Source organism: Anguilla rostrata, chromosome 4 (assembly GCF_018555375.3).
Source record: "Anguilla rostrata isolate EN2019 chromosome 4, ASM1855537v3, whole genome shotgun sequence".
NCBI lineage: Eukaryota > Metazoa > Chordata > Actinopteri > Anguilliformes > Anguillidae > Anguilla > Anguilla rostrata.
In genome coordinates, this window is record NC_057936.1 from 18,876,788 (window position 1) to 18,897,223 (window position 20,436).

A 20,436-nucleotide genomic window follows, 5' to 3' on the forward strand; every position below is an offset into this window, starting at 1 on the left:
AAGATCATTGCTGGTGAATTCTTAAGGGAAAATACAGATTACTGATCTGTAAAGATGGGTGATTGTCACAGAAAATATTGGCTGAAGTTGCAGTCACAAGAAAACTGAAAAAAGTGAATCAGTTAAAAAAAACTAATGATAATTTAATAATTAATTAATTGATGTCATGCGTGGGTTGGTGAAACGAGTGCAATAAAATTCCCAACTGTGGCAACCGTAACTGCGCTTGAAGTTTCAATAAAAGCTAGGAACAGCCTACATGTGAAATACATTGATGGGCTGGTGCATTTCATTTCTAAATTCGGTCCATCACAAAAAAAAATAGAATGCTTTTTTGCCTTAAATTTAACCGAACATTGATAGAAATACTGCATGGTCAAATAACATTGCTAAAATAAAACACTGTTTCCATGTGACCATTTTTATTCCGTTAAAGTTTATTTTGGTACAATGTGTTGTAAATTGCAAGGTTTGAATCTTTTATGAGTGCCTGTTGTTACTGATGTTACAGTAACTGGGGAAGTAGTGCTGGGCATCAACACTGTTGACAGGGGGCATAAAACACCTGATTGCAAGAACTTACAAAGACAAGAATCTTGATCCAAGCTCATTCCAGAACCTGTATACATTGTCACACTTTGTTTCCCTCAGCATTTGGCAATAAGCTATTGCCAAAACATGTCGCCCTGTACAAATCACATACAGGCTACACATTATGGTTGACTGTTACCATCCAAAACTGCCATAAAATAAGGGAAAGCACTAAAAATGGAGGAAATTATAAAAAAGAGGGAGAAAGAGGGATGTCACGGAATCCTTGACACCTGGTACTTCCATGACAAACACCCACCCTTACTGATCAGTATATCGCAATCCTATCATGAAATCTCCATCATGCTATATTACTGGGGGAGGGGTTTAGCCTGTTTTGTGATATTGGGGGGGGAGTAAGCCCCTGATTCCTCCTTTAAATTACACCCTTGCCCAGATCACTCTGAAAAGATTAACTACTTCCATATTACATATGTATGGAAAATCTGATTGAGCCATCAATCTGTTTCAAACTGTATCTTGTGTAAAATTCAATCATTTAAAATATATGGAAGATATTAAAACTAGAGAACTGCCTTTTTTACCGGGCAAATAATTTCAGAAACTGCTTTCAGAGACATGGGAATTATCTTCTTTAATTGCACACTGTATAATTAACAAACCATAAAATGAATGCTCTAAACGACTGTGTTGTTTAATGAGTAGAGCAATGCGCAAAATCACATGTATTAGCCCATGTACTGTAGAACAGTGTGGGAAGTTGTGAAGTTGTAATTTTCATACAACAAGCGGAGTTCCCGTGGCAGCTGTAGGCTGCTTGGGAAAACTCCAGAGTTACTCAACGTGGGCTTGAAGGACTGAGCCGTTTTTCATTACAGCGAGTCTTATTGTTTTGTGATTACTAAGGTGCTGCAAGCTGTGTCAAAAAATCCCCAGTGGAGAATCTGTTGCATTTAAGCACTTAACTTCAAGGAGGTTCTGTGACCCTCCATTGATGTAGTTAATTCTATCAATTTTTTAACTGGGAAGTTAAGCAATCGTCAGTGATTAAAACAGGCTGAGGGTTGGAGGCTAATACATTGTTTTTTTTCATCTTCTCGTGCAGTCGGCAGCACTTTTTCCTCAATATTTCAGAGTCAGAGAAATTCCAGCGCCTGACAGTTAGTGATATCAGAAGGCAGTGTTGTATTTTCAAGTGTGTATTTTATGTGCACTACATATCGCAATAGTAAAATTTGTTAATCGATTATGAGTGAAACATTGTAGGCCTATAATATTCACATTCTGGACTTGCCAGTGGTTTTGACACGACAGAAATGAATCTCTGGGACACTGGGGAATAAGCCTTGTGCCCCTGTGTTGATCCACCCACCTTATGTTTTGAGTGACTATTTATTCATTCGTTCGATTTGTTGAAGCACTTGATTTAAAACACAGAATCACACCTTAATTTTAATAAACTTATTATGTTTGGGTTTTTTAAATCTATGAATGTAGTATGTCTTCAGGACCAGGGCTTGCCAGTGGGTTGGTTCATGTTCAGGGACAGGGTTTAAAAATTAAGGTCCCTGATATGGCTGAGCCCTTTAGTATTTAATGAAACATGGGGTCTGCTCTGCCACAGCCAATTTATTCCAAAAATAGATATGTACAGCAATACGTTGTACAGGCTATGTCAACATGCTAATTGTCAAGCAAAATCAAACTGTAAAATGGTTTGTTGATTCAAAAAAAGGAAGATATATGAGCTTAAAAAATTTCAGTTTAATCTAAACAACTGTCAATAGGCTTTGCACAGAGGGCTATTGGACAATTGATAAAAATTTAAAAAACATTAATAGGGAGCGCTCTGAGATGCATATTTCATATGCATATTCAGTCTCTAAACAAGAATGTGCAGGGATCAAAATATGTCACATGGTGACAGATATCCTCTTTTCTCTGAAGACGGAATACCATTATCTCTGACTTTCATGAAGTCATGCAACAACACAGATCACGTAAAGTGTTGCTTCACACATCCGTTGGCTTCCTGTCAGAAATTGATCTCTCTGCTAATGATCTAAGCTTGTGAAAAACAAAACAGTTTATGATAAAGGCGATGCAGAAAGGATGCAGGGATTAAATCCTGCAAGCTTCTAAAAATAGCACTGAGCATGCACAAACCTAATCTGTGTTCCCCCTCCCTCCACCATCTGAATTCTTCTCAGGAAGAATCTGCATGTTGCTTCTTAGCCTCTGATACAATGTAAAGTCACACAGGGAAATATGTGGTCAGTAAAAGATTCTTAATGTTTACAATACACAGAAGCCTGGTATGTTTTGTAGAAATTAGAATCTGATCTCTTTCCCTGCATGAGTGTTGCATGGTGACCCAGTTCTTTGATAGAATCGCAACACCCTTATTTGAATAATGAACAGCCATAGGCTACCAGTTTTCCACCTGTAGGGTAGGATTCTAAGGTGAACATGGGGGCAGCCTGAAACATTAGAAAGTCACTAGCACATCTCTGAACCCCCCCCCCCCCCCCCCCCTTAGTCTGTTGGCTGGGAAATAATCTGTTGCTTTGTGCACACACCTCCATATGAATGCATGCTAAATATAAAGTTATTATTAACCGCCAGAGGAAATTATATCCAACTGTTTGAGATGGATAGGACAAGTTATACTGCTGATTATATCCAAATTATATCTGTATCTTTAAACTGCTTCCAAGGCCCCCTCTTGCCTTTGAGGTAAACTTTAGATGTAGAAAGTCTGGTTCTCTGAAAAGAATGATGAAAAGGGGTAATTTACAAATGGAATGGAATTGGAATTTTTCATTCCACCAGTCAACCTCTCATTATTTACTTAATCTGCAGGTGCGCCTCCAACAAAGGAATGATCAAAGTACATTTCTCAAGGTCGGTGCATAAGTGCAATGAACAATTAAATTAAATAGGACTAGGAATTGAACTGTAAAAGAGCCATGATGTGACTGATGGGGAAGAAATCTAATAGAGGTTTTGCATGGAAAATATAAAAAATATGCATTGAGTTGGTAAGTGGCTCCTTTTTGGAGACTGGAATAGATTGGCAGCATTTTTCATTTGCAAATATTTTACAGGCAAGCATAATCTATGACCTAGTAATCACATGGTATGGAAGAATGCAGCTACCACCATACTACAGCTTCAAGCATTTTATCGCATTCCCCGAGATCCACCACATCAAGCCCCATAGGTTGCGACTGCATGCACATCAGTATTTCACCTGTGAGGAAGTGAGTTTGAAGTAATCAGCTGTGGGTCAGTTGACCACACAGGTTTACCAGTATTCATCAAAACAACATAATCACAGACATATTTGCCACGCTGTAATCAACAACACGCATGAAATGTTCTTTTTGCAGGAAAGGAAGTGAAAAGAACTGAAATATGTAGTTAAAAAATGAAAAGAATGTGCTTGCCTGTCCCAACAATTTTAACACATGACTCATATATATATATATATATATATATATATATATATATATATGTATAGATTGTAATGATTAAGAAAGTGACTTTGTAACATGATGGTTGCAAGTTTAATTCTCAGGTGACACTGCTGTTGAACCCTGAGCAAATTATTTGTGTACTGTGTCTATATGTGTCGAGCTGTATAATTTTTTATCATTCAAGCTGTGTAAGTCACTTTGGATAAAAGCATCTGCTAATACCTCAAATGTAATATAATGTAAAATCATATTCTTTGCTGTTGATGATAAACCATGGATCCACAAAACAGACTCCATAAATTTTCTTTTTTGTTAATAATTACAAGTGAGAAGTTGTAAAGAAATCCCTTTTTGAACTAAACCAACTTCATCTTATCCCAGAAACCTCTGTCTCTTGTGCATTTCATGGCGTGTTTAGATGAGGTCAGATTCTTGTAAATGACAGTTTCTGACTTGGAAATAGGCACTTTAACACCCTCCAAGTCAGAGGTCCAACTGGGGAACTGGGCTGATCATTGTTACATGAGGTTACAAGTTATAATGTGTCCAGTTCACCTTCCCCGCAGAGAAATGGTTGTGATTTCGATGACAGGTAGCATGTGTATACTAATGTTTTTTTTAACATTACAACCGATATTGGCTGAAACAAACATCTCAGTGGTTGATGAGTTGTTCCAACTGCAAGAGTACCTGAATGCTGAAGTTACATTCAATGACTTTACTGATTGGGAAGTAGGAGATTCTCAGGGACTATTAAAAGCACCATTAATTTTACAGTTTTTAATGGTTTAGTGGAAAGAGTGAAAATATAATCAGTCTGACAAGCTTCACTCACTCCCTCTGTTAGTCAGTCATTTAAGCATCAAAATTGCATCAATAACCAGAATGCTTCAGCTCTCATAATACGAAGACAGTCATTGAACTTTCTGAAATCCCCCAATGCCAGACAGGATATTGTTGAGTGAAGGCTAAACTTCTGAAAATAACAAAGGATGGAGTATATCTTATAAACATAAACAAACAAACAAAAAAAAATGTTACACAAAAATACAATGAGCTCCGTGATGCTTTAGACAAAGACATATTTTTTTCTTGATTTGACTCTGTACTCCCCAATTTTTGTAACCACCAATTCACATGTGGTTAATGTGTAAATGTTTAGTTTGTATTCAAGGGTATTTCTATACACTTGGGTTTCACCATGTAGAAATTCCTTTGAATCTTGTGTAGTTCCTTTTGGCCACCACACTTTGCTCTTGCCATCACTCTGATACAAGTGGATTTTGCTCTTATCTGTCCACAAGACCTTTTTCCAGAACTCTGCAGGCTTTTTCAGACACTTAAAACACTGTAACCAGGCCATCTTTTTTTAACTAGAGGTTTGCATCTTGCAGTGTAGCCTCTGCAGTTCTGTTCATGAAGTATTCTGAGGTTATGATGGTGAGAACAGTATCACCGTTGCATCCATGCCTGCCACCTGAAGAGTGTTTCTGATCTGTGAGACAGGTGTTTGGGGGTTTTTCTTCATTATGGTGACATTTTCTCTTTCATAAACTGTAGAGACCTTCCTTGGCCTACTAAGCCCTTTGCCATTACTGAGCAACCAGTGCATCCTTGCTTGTTTATAATGTTGCAAGCTTTGCCAGTTTTGCCATGTTTTGCCAACATTTTGGCAAGCCTAAGGTTTGTCCTATGTCTCTGACTTTTTTTCTCAGCCTCATAATGGCTTCCTTGACTTTTATTGGCACAACAATGGTCCTCATGTTGACAAATGCCAATAACAGACTCTAAAGGCAACCAAAAGACTATAATCAAAATGAAATATTGAAAGCTCTTCATACCTGCACTAAGGACGCAATTGAACACAACTGACTAATCAGAAACACCCGTGAAGCCTTTTGTCCCCTGAAATGGAGGGCTATGTCTAAAAAGTGCCTCAATTTCTACATGTTGAAACCAATTGCATAGAAAATACCCCTAAATAAAATCTTAGATTGTGCACTTTAACCACATGTTTGATTACAAATCTGCAATTATGGAGTACAGAGCACAGAGCCAAAAAAATGTCTTATAATAATTATTACTCATGATACGACTACTAAATACTACCAGTAAAATATAATCATTCCTCTTGGTCTTTAATAACTCAAATGAGCATACTGACATTTACAGAACTGCTTCTCTCTAATTATGTGGCATTTTATATATTTGATATTCAAATCAACCAGTTTAACACCAGATCGTATTTTCAGTTTTACATTTTTACTGAAGTTGGAAGTGTGCATTCTATCATTGTGGCCACGTTCATTTATTTGGCTCGTTTCTCAAAATTGAAACAGTTGTTTTGGTGAAGTGGGTTTATTTTGTGTACTACCACTATCTCCTTATATGACTCTATCTAACCATACTTGTGTCAATTCAATTTCTGTTCTGTGTCATTTTTTGACCTGTTTTCATTGTGACAATTTCTAGTTATCTGTTATCTTGAGTCAATGTTCATGTCAGCACAAGCACTTACTGGTTATGCCCTGCCAAACACAATCCAGCATTTCTGTGTGGTAACAGAGATATATTAGACAAACATGTTCTCTGTTGATTGCAAAGAGGGAAATTGTGGAACCAAGGCCACAGACTGATGATGTGATGAAAGAGATGGGGGGCTGTTGTTCCCACACAATGGTTCTGTGATTGTTGGATTGGTTGTTAAGAAAAGCCCCTTGAATTTTGTAACCAAGCAATGGTATGACAGGGCAAAAAGTCTCCAGCGATAAAAAGATGAATAAAATCGGAACTGGAGCAAGAGGGACATTGTGGTGTCCTTGGCACAGTTTCAGCCTTGAAATCAGGCAGACAGGAAATGTTCCTGGAGATCTATCATCCTGAATGTTTTCACACCAACCTTAATAAAGCACACATCGTTCAACAGCTATAGATATCATTAAACCACTCATTAGTAGAATCAGGTGTGCCAAATTAGGGTTTAAATGAAAACCTACTGGACGGTAGATCTCCAAGAACAGGGTTGGGAAGCTGTGTCCTACATACAGCAAGTGACAGAATAACTGATGGCTTGTCACCTAATGGATATTCACCTAAAGTACTACTACTTCTACTATTACTTGCAAGTCAACCTTTCAGACATGGTATTCGGGGCTGTCTAGAAAATGTTTATTATATAGTAACATCAACACTACAACAGTGGTGGTAGGTAATGGTGGTAGGTTAATTACTGACTTCAGGCGTTACCTTTTTTTTATTAACACTTTCTTGATTGAATCCAAGGAATGCTGCTAAATGCATGATTTGTTAAAAATTTTTGTCTGATTATCCGCACACTTTCTAATAAAATAGACGCATGCACTTACAGTTTTACCAGATGTTTGCTTGGTCATGTCATTGCACTGCAGAACATTTTAATAGTAGTCGCTAGTCAGTCCTTACTAAAAGTTTATATAAAGAAAATCAGATTTAAACTTTTTCATAGTGAAATAACTATAAAGGTCAGGGTAATGCTGCAAAAAAAATATTTTGGCCTGTAATATGACAGAACTTGCTTTTAATACCATTAACAGGTGAATTAGCATCAGTTTGATTTGACAGAACCTTAAATGATAGGCTTTCAATACTCTACCAGTGCACAAAATATAACATCCATTACAAACAGAGGCCTTTGTGTAGACTGATTTCACAGGTTATTTGCCTTTGTGTACTTAAAACAATCATAACAAAGCAGCTTCTATGATGTTCAAATACATGTCAGATTACATTTGCCAAATCACTGTACACTTTCTGACATCCACAATAATTTGACAGCTATCTTCCGTGCCATGTTCACCCACAGAGAAATATGAAAGAGTGCTGAAATGTTGTTTAACCATCACGGTACATCTGCCTAAACCCAAAGCCCACGTTGTATGCATGCCAATTCGAATGACAGTTTTGGTGACCAATGGGGAGTGATCTAGCCCGTTAAGGAAACAAGCATTTTGTGGGTGTGGTTTCTCTGCTAGGGAGCGTCTGGCCAATTGCGCGCGCTGAGGGCGGAGAGCCGAGGTCCTTCGGTAGTGGTGCTGGGTGGTTGTTGCAGAATGAATGTGGGATGTTTTGAACGCGTGAAGCAGCCTATTTTCACCTCTTTCCAGAAATGCGGATCTCCCCCTAAAGTCTTGTGGTTTGCTGGACGTTGCTGAAATAAGTACCTCATAAACAGTGCATTTGTAACGTCGCTTCAGAAAAAGAAGACAACGGAGGTAAAGCGTTTGCACCAGATTAACAATGCATTTTACATTATGCCATGTTTACTTAGCTGTGATACTAGCATAGATTGAAACTGTTGAACATTAAAATATAATATATATATATATATATATATATATATATATATATATATATATATATATATATATATATATATATATATATATATATTAACTGAACCACCAGAAATTAATGTAAATTCTCTGACGTCGCAGTGCAGTCGATCAGCTTGGTGTATTTTGGAATGTTTCGATAAAAGCAAATTAACCAACAAAATCACGCAATAAATGTGTATGATTGCTTTTATTCTAAAATTATTCGATATAATTTGTATATTCTTATCGCCAATGGCAAGTTTAATTTAAGTTCCAGTCTCAGTGGTATGTTCTCGTTATAGACTAATACTGGATTAGTATCATATAGCATCCTTATATCAGTGGACCTTTGAAAACGATGATTAATCAAAACGTATTTGAAAATGTCTCATATGTCTTTCACTAGAATATGTTGGAAAATGTGATCGCGTAGAGTTTAGGAATTTTTATCCACAGCTGTTAATTTATCAGCAGCTGGATTAGGTTTTGTTATTTTGCCCGCAACGTGTTGGCACTTTTTGGTTTCAATGTCATGTTGAAAGGAATATATCTACACGTTGTATTGATACGTACGTTTGTGTCATTTAATATTGAATGTGTATTTAACTTTATAGCCTACTGTTGCGTACCTTGACAGTGACGGCAAGTAATCGTCTGCAGTATTCACCGGGCATAGCTGAGCAGAGCTGGTTGCTGATTATGTGGAGAGCTGCCCTAACTGAATACGGGTGGTACTCTCGACGTTGCTGGCACGAACCCTGGGGCACTGTGCTCCATTGATTGAAAAAAAAAAAGAACTCACGGATGGAGTGTTCATGGAGTGGTATCATCATTTGCTACCTACAAGTCATGTAGCCTATTCAGAATAGACAGCCTGCTTAGAAAGTATAGGCTACGTGTTGAGCACTTGGTTGGCACCTCATTGATTATATTGGTTGAACAATGAAATTTTGCAATTTAGCCCATCTGTCAGTCATGTTTGGAAGGTTCATGTCATCGCTCCGATCGGCTACTACAGGGCGGCTGATTCCTCCCCCTACACGAGCAGCAACAAGGTCTCGACTCTTTGCAGTTCTGGCCCCACGATGGTGGAACGATCTTCCAGTGGAGGTCAGAACAGCAGAGTGTCTGAGCACCTTCAAACGGAAACTCAAGACGCACCTCTTCTCTGTATACCTCTCTCCTCTTCCCTAAACCCTCTCCCATAACTATTAAAAAAAAAAAAAAAATTTTGGTTCAGACTATCTTGTTTCTCCTTACTGTATGCTACTATAGTAAAGGCTTTTTATCTGCATTTTATTCAATGGACTTAAGTGGACTTGATCCTGAGTTTGGTTACACTGTTGTAAGTCGCTCTGGATAAGAGCGTCAGCTAAATGCCTATAATGTAATGTAATGTAATGTAATGTAATTATGCCAGCTTTTTCAAAGCGGTATGAAATTATTAATGAATTGTTCTTATATTATACATTTTGTCCACTGAACTGTTGCTTGGATACTTATGGCGAGATTGTTGACATAGCCTATTGAGAAATATTTTTGTCAAAATAAAAAGCACTGATTAAATGAATTTTACAAGTACGAATGAATCAATGAAGAATAAAGAGTGAAACCACCAGCGAAAGGCACTGCCCCCTCTCCATCTAGACTCCGCCTCCACTTCTGGAACCAATGTATCGCCAGGGATCTGGCAAGGCTCGAACTGGAGTCTCCAGGGCGAATAGGTGGCGGCAGCATTAACCACTGCTCTAAAGATGAATTAATCTTTAACAGAGCAGTTAGGCAACATCACATTGCTACAGTATTTTAAAATATGAATTCATATTCACTAGTGAATATGCTAAGAAGAATAGACTGCATGTGGTACTACAAAACCATGGGCTCTTAATGAGAGCATGCGTTTTTTGTGATTAAGTGGTATGAAAAAGTACCAAATTTGACTTAGTATGTTCCAGAAAAGAAGTAATTTTTGTGACCATATGTGGTAAAATGTAATTGAATGATTGTATATATTGTGAAATTAATGCACATTTAAAAGGAAATGCCACCACAGGTTTTTTTTGTATGTGTAGAAGAGTGGCTGTCCTGATTAAAATGAGCTTTCAGCCAACTCTGTAGTGAGTGCAGAGATATAGCCCCAAACTACAGAGCATGATCCAGTTTCCTGCTTTACTATGGACTACAACGGGGGTGCTTATTGTCTATGGGCAGGCATCAGACAGCACCAGTCACACATTTCCACTACTTCTGAATATATGCGGAGGGGCTGAGTGTTACGACTTGGCCTGGAATCCGCTCTTTGAAAGAGGATAACGTTACTCACTAGCAAGCTAGCCACTAAAGAAATAGAATCTGGGTTTATGGTGTTCAGTTAAGTTTACCTTTGTGTTTAGGTTCTGCTGAAAAGATGCTGCTTCACTTTAGTGTGGCAAATTGCAAGGGTTTAATATTGCCAAAGAAATGATTGTATTTTTACTGGCTCCTAAGATGAGGATGAGGGTACTGTTTGCAGTTGGAACAGCAGCTTCCCTGTCTCTCCCTGTGAGTTCAGTCAGCACAACTTCACCTAGTACGGGAGATCAGGGAAGGTGTCTCCAAATTCAGATTACCCACCCATTGTAGTTCTTCTAAAATAAGCTAGGATAGAGCTGAATGTCATCTTGACATATACCTCTACCAAATTTGCTCCTGCCACTGCTGGTATTTCTGTGCTGTGATTGATTTAACCAGCCACTAAGAGAGAAATTATCAGTTACGTCTTGTTCTGTTCCGTGAGGTTAATGTTGTTTTGTGGTGTCTAAAGTTTATATAAGACATATAAAGTAACCAGCCCATTGTTTAATTAGATTAATTTTAATGATTGTGGAAAATGAGAGTTTGTTTGTCATACGCCAATAGGAAATCCATAAATGGGACACTTAGGTTGCCTTTTGCTAATGTCACAGTTAGGACACTTGAATCTGTTTGGTTTAACAGAACATATTCAAGGGAGAACAAAAGTAGAGCAGCATGTTCTAACATTGACAGAAATGAACCACATCAACTAGGCTCTGTGCTTGTAGTGACACATTTGCTATTATGGCTACAGTATATTCATACGTGACTCTGAACCACATCTGATAATTATACATCTAACACGATATGTCTCTGCCAGGTGCATTTCTCTCTTGACTGTACCTATATTAGTATTGACATTATGTTAGCAGAGTAATAATGTTAGTGTGCAATGTTAGACGATACGCATTTAAGCAAGTGAGAATAAATACATGACTACATATGAAAGCACATTTCCATCAAGTGCTCTGTCTTGTAATGACTGGCCAAATGCAACATGGACCATTGCATGGACCATTGAAAACAGACAAAAACAGTTATTGGTCATCTGAAACATTTGATGCATGCTTAAAAGTATGTTGGAGTATGTAATAGGCTCTGTAAGATATTTGATTTGTTGCGTTTTCTGTGTTGTGTTTTCTTTTCAACAAAATGTTGACTCTGGATCATGGTGATCACTGCTGACATGCTCCGATGGATTTGGATATGATGTATTTACATCACTGGTGAGTATATTAAATCCCTTAGTAAAATTATATATAGATTTGCAATGTGAAATGTTACCTTCTGTTTTCCTCAGACATTGGCTAGTGGCACATGCACCTTTGTATTTGATAAACAGACTATTATGAGGTTCAGATGAATGCATTTTTCTTTTGCATTGCCAGAAAATAAGATGTTCATTTGCAAAAAGGACCAAATTGAAAGCAATGTTATTATCTGCTCCTGTGTCCAGACATAGTCTATTTTTTAATCATCTTTTTTGACTCTGTTATACGTTATTATACTAAGTTATAAATGATTATGTTTATGCACTATTTATGACCTTTTGTTTGAATAAGCTTATATAATGAGTCTTATTAATTGACATAATATTGTTTTGAAATTTTGTTTTGCCTTGAGGTTACAGGCACAATCCAGGGAACAGTGCAGGCTGTTAAATCAAAATGGGTGAATGTAGTCAAGCATGTTACACTAAAGGATTCCCTTGAAGGTTGTATTAATGATGGATTTAAGAAGATAGCTCTGGGCAATGAACAGTGTCCTGCAGTCTCCTTAACTAGGTGAATTGGGCGAGTTGAATTTGAAGAAGTAAAAGCAGTACCAGTAGGTGAAATCTAAGGAGGCGCTTTGGGACCATCTGACCCGATTCGAGTTTAAGCTTTTTGCCTGTTGTTTAATCTTCTGCACTCCGTATGTGAGGATTAACTGCAGGCAATGTCCTGTCAGTATTGCAGATATTATGCAAATAATGTCTAGCAGAACTAGCTGTGGCTCGTTTTAGCTATTTTTGTTTATTTGTTGTGGGTGATGTTTTTTAATTCTATACAGAAACATCCCCTTCCTTCCCCTTTCTCACTGAGCCACATGCCAGGATGTTATTTTTCTGTGAGTTCTTCCTGTAACATGATCTCTGCAAAGAGAGAAGAGCAACTATTGATTCCTGAGAATTCATCACACGCCAATTACTCAGTCATAAAGTGCTCCATTACAGGAATGGAGAACAGTTGCAGATGGTGTATCCTTATAGTTATGTATTACCGGATTTCTGTTAAATGCTTATGCAGCTTCTTAAATGCGAATCTAGCAGTGTGCGATACATTTTAATTCAGATCCAGTTCTCTGTTTTCCTGTGGAGCATATGGCATATTTGTTATTGGTAATACCGTGTAGAAACAGCTGTATCTTGCTGTCTTTTAAAGGGTTCTTTTCTTTATCTGAGGGTAAAGCCGAGCCAAGGGTCTTGTTTATGTTTGTGTCTTCCCAGTTTGTGTTGAACTATGCTATATTTGACTATTACATTTTTGTAGTATTTATTTTCTTATTATTTTGTAATCAGCCTAATTACAGTCAAAACATTTGTTCAAGGAAAATGAAAGCACCTTAGGACTTTGAAATCACTGTTCTATATAAGCCGATGAGCATAGTAATGTTTGAAATTGTCTTGATCAGGAATGGATTTTATTGGACTGACTAAATGCGTATAACAGTGAATCTGAGGAATATTGAAAAAGAAGGCTCTCAGAGCCAGGAGAGATTGACAAGCTGATGACAAACACAACAGATTTCACATCAGACTTCTTTCCCAGGGTGCTGGAAGTCACATAATTGGCACGGTTGTCTAACCAATATGGTGCCTGAGCATTCCTCCTCTCTGGTCTGCATTTCTTGATGTTTTATGCTAAACAGGAATCATAGCTCTATTCATTTACACTTTAGCCTTCTGAAAATCTGAAATATTGACCGGTTCAAAACATCTGAAAAGATGAATGAATCAACTTTCTTTACGTCTTACTGTTCATCCTATCAAAGATGTGTTGTTGTTAAATCTTTGAGGTATAGATAACAACATTTGGTCTATATTTCCAAAATAGCCACACAGCAGGCTGGTAAAAAAGAAGGATTGTCATTTAACTCTCATGTGTTATCACAGTATAATATGTTGTAGTCAACACCCATTAAAACTCTGAAGGTCACCCTGATAAATGTTTTGTTATTGTAATGTAGTCTATTTAATCAAGGCTGTAATGACTTGTCATAGAACTAAAACAGATGTTCATTAGCATCAATCTCATATTGATCTTTTTAGGGAAGTCTCCTGAGAAATGGCTTCAAATCATATGCAAAAGTGAGCTGAGGTGCTTGGGGGCCTACTGATTGTGGAATCTAGCGTGTGCGTTTTTAGCTCCTTTCTGTTGATTGAAACTGGAATGAAAAGGTCAGGTTTACTCTGGTGAAGTTTTTGAGTCTTTCACTATCTGTGCACTCCATTAATGTTATCTGCGCATTGACTGTCGCTTTTACCTTTGTGCCACAAAGTGCCTCATTTAATTTGATCTATTTGACCATGTGAAAATTTTTGTAATTAAAATCAACTGCGTTTTAATTTTTTTTTTTTTGGTGGTGTTGTGATGTGGTAAGATGATGTATTGAATACAGTATAATGAGAGGGAGCAGAGAATGAATTATGACTACTGTTCGTGATTGTATCATGGAAGGAAGGTGGATGTATCTCACCATGATTTGTAATGACGTGCAGGGGTTTAGTAATATATTTACCGGAGATATAAGTAATATCAGTACTGCTTCAGTGCTGCTTCAGGGAGCTTGTATTTGAAACAAAAGAACAAGAACTTTCTGAGACTGCGGTTAACAAGCATGCATTTTATGGTTGAATGTCTGGATGCTAACTTGTCAACTCAGACCAGAGACTGGGACATACAAATATGTTTTCTCATATCAATTTTTTTTGTAATGGGGAGGTTCATTATATATGGATTTTAAATAAAAGTGTCGTTTAGTTATAAGCTTACTCTTTCAGATACTGGTGTCTCACATTTTTAATGATGGCATGAGAATGGCATGCTGCCTTTTTTGCTTTTTAAGAGGAGCTAAAATGATGACACCTCGGTTAAAGAGGTGTCTTTTAGAAGTTAAACTACTGAAAATAAATGTATAATTTTGGACCAGATTCAGTTCCCTCATGTTTTAATTTTATTTTCCAAGAGCTTCAGATTTAATCAATCTCATTTAATGAAGAAACAGTAGTTTTATACACAGTATGTTTAGCATTAAATTCTAAATCTCTCAGCCAAATCTAAAATCTCTCCAGCTAAATTATTCTAATTACAAACTCATCTAATGCTGTATGAAATCCATCTAATGGTGTAACTCCCTTGTGGACAGTGTATGTATAACAGGAAGTGCTTGAAAGTATCCTATGCATTTTACTGCAAGGCAATATTCTTGCAGATTTCTCAATATATATTGAAATATAATTAAATCTCAGTTATTTTTCTGAATACAGTATAACATTTTTTTCGGTCCAGCTGAAAGCCCTATATCATCATAATAGACCCTTACTTTAATAAATAATTAGCAGCCAACAAAACATACAGTATGTGAACTCTAATCATGGGTCTGCTGTTCATGGGTGGTTTATGAGAAGGAAAAGGAGAGTTTAATATACATAACCAGTCCTAAGTCATAAGTGGGAAATAGGATGACAGTCATCATTTTTACTATGGAGGCACACCATCCCTGGATATAATGGTATGAGAAGCATTGATTTGCAAATGTATATATATGACATGAAATGTAGACATATTTCATGTATATACATTTGCAAATGTAAAATATAAAGCCACAGGAGGCTATTTTGAGGAAAGTCCTGTCTAAGACTTTTTACTCATCTTTTTGTGTTTTGATAGGTTGAAATTAGGAAAAAGGTGTATACTTCTGATTTTTTTTTCAATAAATGTCCATGTATTAACTGAATTATTCTCTACCTGAGGTTTTTTTATGCTTACTAATGCCTAATGCTTACAAACAAAATGTATCAAAGGCTGCCCTGCTTTGTAGCCCAATGTTGAACGTACCCTGAAAACGACTCATTGTTAAACTGGCTTTACATGTGCTAATTAAATGTAACGTACCATTCCAATTTAAAACCTTGTCCGAGATCAGAAGTTCCTGCAAAATGTCATGTTGGGATTTCAGTTCAAAAAAGCTTCTTCACAGCCTTTACTTTAGTGCTCTGACTGTCTGTGAGGTTCTTAATTTGTTTGTTCTATATTTATGTATCCCATGTCTATGATTGTAATTGCTCAGTCCTCAGCTCCTGCCACTGTTCTCAGAGTTAGGAACATGGGAAAAGACTGCATGATATTTCAAGCTTTTATATGATATGAAAAGCATTATCAGCATCAGTGGTATCCAGATACTGGTTAACAAAAGAAATTACTTCCTGTCTTTCATCTGTTTCACTGAGTATTCCATTCCCACTGCTATATAATTAGCAGAATGTATTTTAATTCAGAACATCCGTATTTAAATGAATTTTGTTGTTCTGCATGAATGCTAGGTTTATCTCAATCCCTGGTTGCTCATGGCTATGAGTTCATTCGTAATTCAGGTTTCACTAATTATTTGGGGGGAATATTGACCTGAATTGGATGATAGGAAATTGTGAAGTTTGAGGATGTTTTGAAGTGTGGCAGCCATCTCAGTCTGCAAAGCAATCAAGCTTACTGACCTTTAATGATTTTCATAAAATCAGAATCTCTCTCTCTTTCTAAAAATATGATGGGGGCTTGTATTCCCTTTCAATTTCACCACTCAAACCTGTCAGGTTTGAGTTACATGCCTTCTTGTGGCCAGAAGAAGTGGGGGATAGAGTGCAGTCTTGATTATCTAACTCTGGTGCACTAAACCACTATCCCAAATTGATGTCTGTATGCTATGTTTTAACTGCTTCCACTCTCCGGAAACAAGCAAGCGTACAATTTCATGGTAGCTGATTTTTAGCTGCAACTGCAGCTGTCGATCGGTTGGTTGGTTGGTCTGTTGGTCGGTTGGTCCACAAAAAGTGTCCCACCCACAGTTTCTGCCACAGGAGGCTGAAATTTGGCATGGACGTTGGTCATGACCGAAGGTAGAGGTGAGTGACTTTCAAGGTCGATTGTCCAAGAGGGGGCGTGGCGATGGGTGTGGCCTATCACAGAAAGGCGCATAACTCCCGAATGGATTCACAGATCTGTGGAATTTTGTGGAAAGGTTGGTCATGAGCCAAAGAAGAGGTCACGTGTTTGTGTGAGGGTGTGTGCCTGGATGCATGCACACATGGATGTATGCGCGTGTGCGGTCGCAGCTATTGCGCTTGTTTTTATACATTTAGGTATAGTACTGCTGATTTCTGTGTACATAATCGGCACACATTCTTAAAATATGAATTAAAATTGCCGGGGAATGGATGGGGTCCACAGATAAATCTGAAGTTAACATTGGTATTACAGTCATTACAGAGTGCGGGAGTATCTGTTCTGTGCAATCTGTGCGATTGACCTTAGCGTATTCAGTGGGAGATAAGGATGAGCTTGGTGCAAACACATGGGAGTATAAAGGTGAGTATCGCCTCTGTGCTACTGGTGGAGAATGCAAACTTCTGATAGAGAGGAAATGGCTGGGATTTGGCCTTAAAAAGAAACGATTCAAAGCTTGGATTCATCTGGATTACCTTCACAGCGCCTGTCTTTCCACACAGGGGCTCATGGATAATTCATGTCAGGGTGCACTCCCCAGAGTTCTAAACAGGCACAGACATAGAGGTCCCTGGTGGCCAGCATCTAACCATACTGAGATTCTCGAAGGGCATCTCCTTTTATTATGGACCGTTAGATCATCCCAGACATTCATCACATGTTTTTTTATTAAATTGTCCCATCTCTACTTTGAGCACTCATACAGCACAATAAGTGAGCTTTTAGTCAGTATGGCAGGTTATGGTGCAGGTAGAAACATTTTTCGCAGTAAGGTAGTCTTATGTGCAAGCCTCTTTTATTAAGTTACCTCCATCTGAATTAATTTTCTTCTTCCTCTGTTGGAAAGTGTTATAGTGAAATTCTAGCTTCAAATGGCAGTTTACTCATGTATCATTGTAATTTTCATAAACCATAACATATTGTGACTAGTTATTGGCAAGAGTGTAGGTTTCCTGTAAAGATCATCTGAGCACATCTTAGATGGTGAGGAGATCTGTACACAAGACATTCGGCCTTGTTCACAAAACTTTTCTTACATTATTATTACTTTTGCTCTCAAAGTGTTCCTAAGAAAAAACAATTTGGGATTCATGACACATTTGTGTATATCCCAGGTGTATGAGATGATGAACGCTAACTGATTGTAAATTTTATGCAAAATCCTGTTCATATGATTAGCATAAGGAAACGGTCGTGAACAAGTACGCATAAGAAAAAAATGAAGAATGCTGGAATGTCGAAACGTTCTTACATACAGTTTACGGTCAAATGTGATGTTCCTTGAATGAGGCCCATTGAGTCACAAGAGGACATTCACTGAACATATAAATTGTCACTCCTATTGTTTGTGACAAGTTATTTTCACAAACATCAGTATAGGCTAGTCCTAACTGTGGAAAGGCAGTTGAAACAGATATTTATATTGATTTATATGTACATCTGTGCTGTTCATCCTCAATCTCTATTGTTTGATAGAAACAACAATAATTTTTTTATGGTTTGGATAAGTAAACTTATCTGTACATATGAAGTGGCTGCAGTGAGATACTTGTGATATGAGCCTGCCAGTTTGAAGTATGGTTGGATGCAAGTGTGTGAGAAATCAAAAGAAAAGTAATTTTTAAACTTTTTATAGAAAATAATTTTTATAGGAAATAAATAAATCCTTTGATGTTCTTGATTTACCTGCTGGTATTTGATTTACTTCAGAATGTATATCCTGTTCCAGAAAATTAATACATTTCCTTTCAGATTTTACTTCATTTTGAATTTATAAAAATGAAAGATAAATAAAGATGAAACATTTTTTTGTTGATACTTCCTATGGTTCATTGCTAGGGGTTTTTAAATGAAGTTATACAGTATGCTTCAGCCAGATTTTAGTAAAATGGTAAATTTGTAATGAAAAGTTCAAAAGGCCTTTTTGTTTATTTGTTTTTGGAGATCTTTCTGCTGCACAAAGGCAGAACATTGGAGGAACATGGGCATTCTGTGAAAAACATTTACATGAATGTTCTTTTATCTTCTCTAATGATATCCATTTTCGACAACAATTGTAATTACAACGGAGAAGCTGTTTTATAACACTGAGCTTCTTGCCTGGAGGTACAGCAGTGGAGCATGGTAGGAGGCATAGTGAACACAAGCTGATACCAGTTGATTGCTTCCCTTAAGGCAGCTGCAGCAGGCAGAGCTGCAGGGGGCATGTGGACGGACCCCTTTATCACACTGCCACACTGACTCCTGATGAGAGCCTTCTGACTGTACTCCCCCACCATCCCCCATCCCTTCCCCACCGCGCTTTTCTGTGCTCTGTTCTATATGACTCCTCCTCATCATGGGGGCCCCCACCTCCCTCACTATTCCCAGTGTGTGGGTCGGCACACTTCACACCATGAGCCAAAGGGGTTGTTTAGGAAAAGGGGTTTAAAAAAAAAAAACATTCCTCCATCTTGATACATGTACATGAATGGGTAGAAAATGTCTTCAATATCTCAACATTGGCTGTTAAAACAGCAGTTTTTCAAATGGATGATTAATCACTAGTGTGTTACCTGCCTGTGCTCTTTATTACATTACATTACAGGCATTTATTAGACGCTCTTATCCAGAGCGACTTACACAACATTTTTTTACATAGCATTTTTACATTGTATCCATTTTACACAGCTGGATATATTCTGAAGCAATTCAGGTTAAGTGCCTTGCTCAAGGGTACAACGGCAGTGTCCTATCCAGGAATCAAACCTATGACCTTTCGGTTACAAGCCCAGTTCCTTACCAACTGTGCTACACTGCCGCCCTCTTGTTCATAAAACATTTTTAATTCAGTGTGCACTATATGTGCCCTGTTAGGATTGCATTAAAAGCAAAAGAAACCCATTCGCTTACCACAGTAGATTCTTGAAATAGAATTATGCGGTCCTCTTCTGTGCGGTAATGTTCCTCCATTCAACTTTACTGTCATGTAAAGTATACACTTTTCACACCTCTGGTGTTAAATGACCAAGGAGATAGTTACACTTGGAGCAGTCACCTAGGCTGTGAAGGGAGAAGCAATAATTACCCCAAATTGAAGCACTCCACTTCTAATGTTGACTGCACTGCCACAGGTTCAAAACTGTTAAACCTGGAACATCTTCAGCTACTTATTAGCTAACTTTCCACCCCCAAAGCTGGAATAATTTTGATGCACCACCGGCTGGACACAACAGAGGGCTGGTTCTTTACCTAAGACAAAAATAAGCAAGCGGGAGGAACATGAAGTGATAAACTTTCTGAGGTTGAAGGCAAAGGGAGGGCCTATAAGTAGATAGGACATTGGTTGGCACTTGAGCATTCAATCCATGAATTAAATATTAATGTTGTGGGAATGACAGAGGGGGTGGTGGTTATAATGCAGGTCAAGTTTTACCATGCTATAAAGTTGACAGGTGGGTTATGTACATACCCCATGCT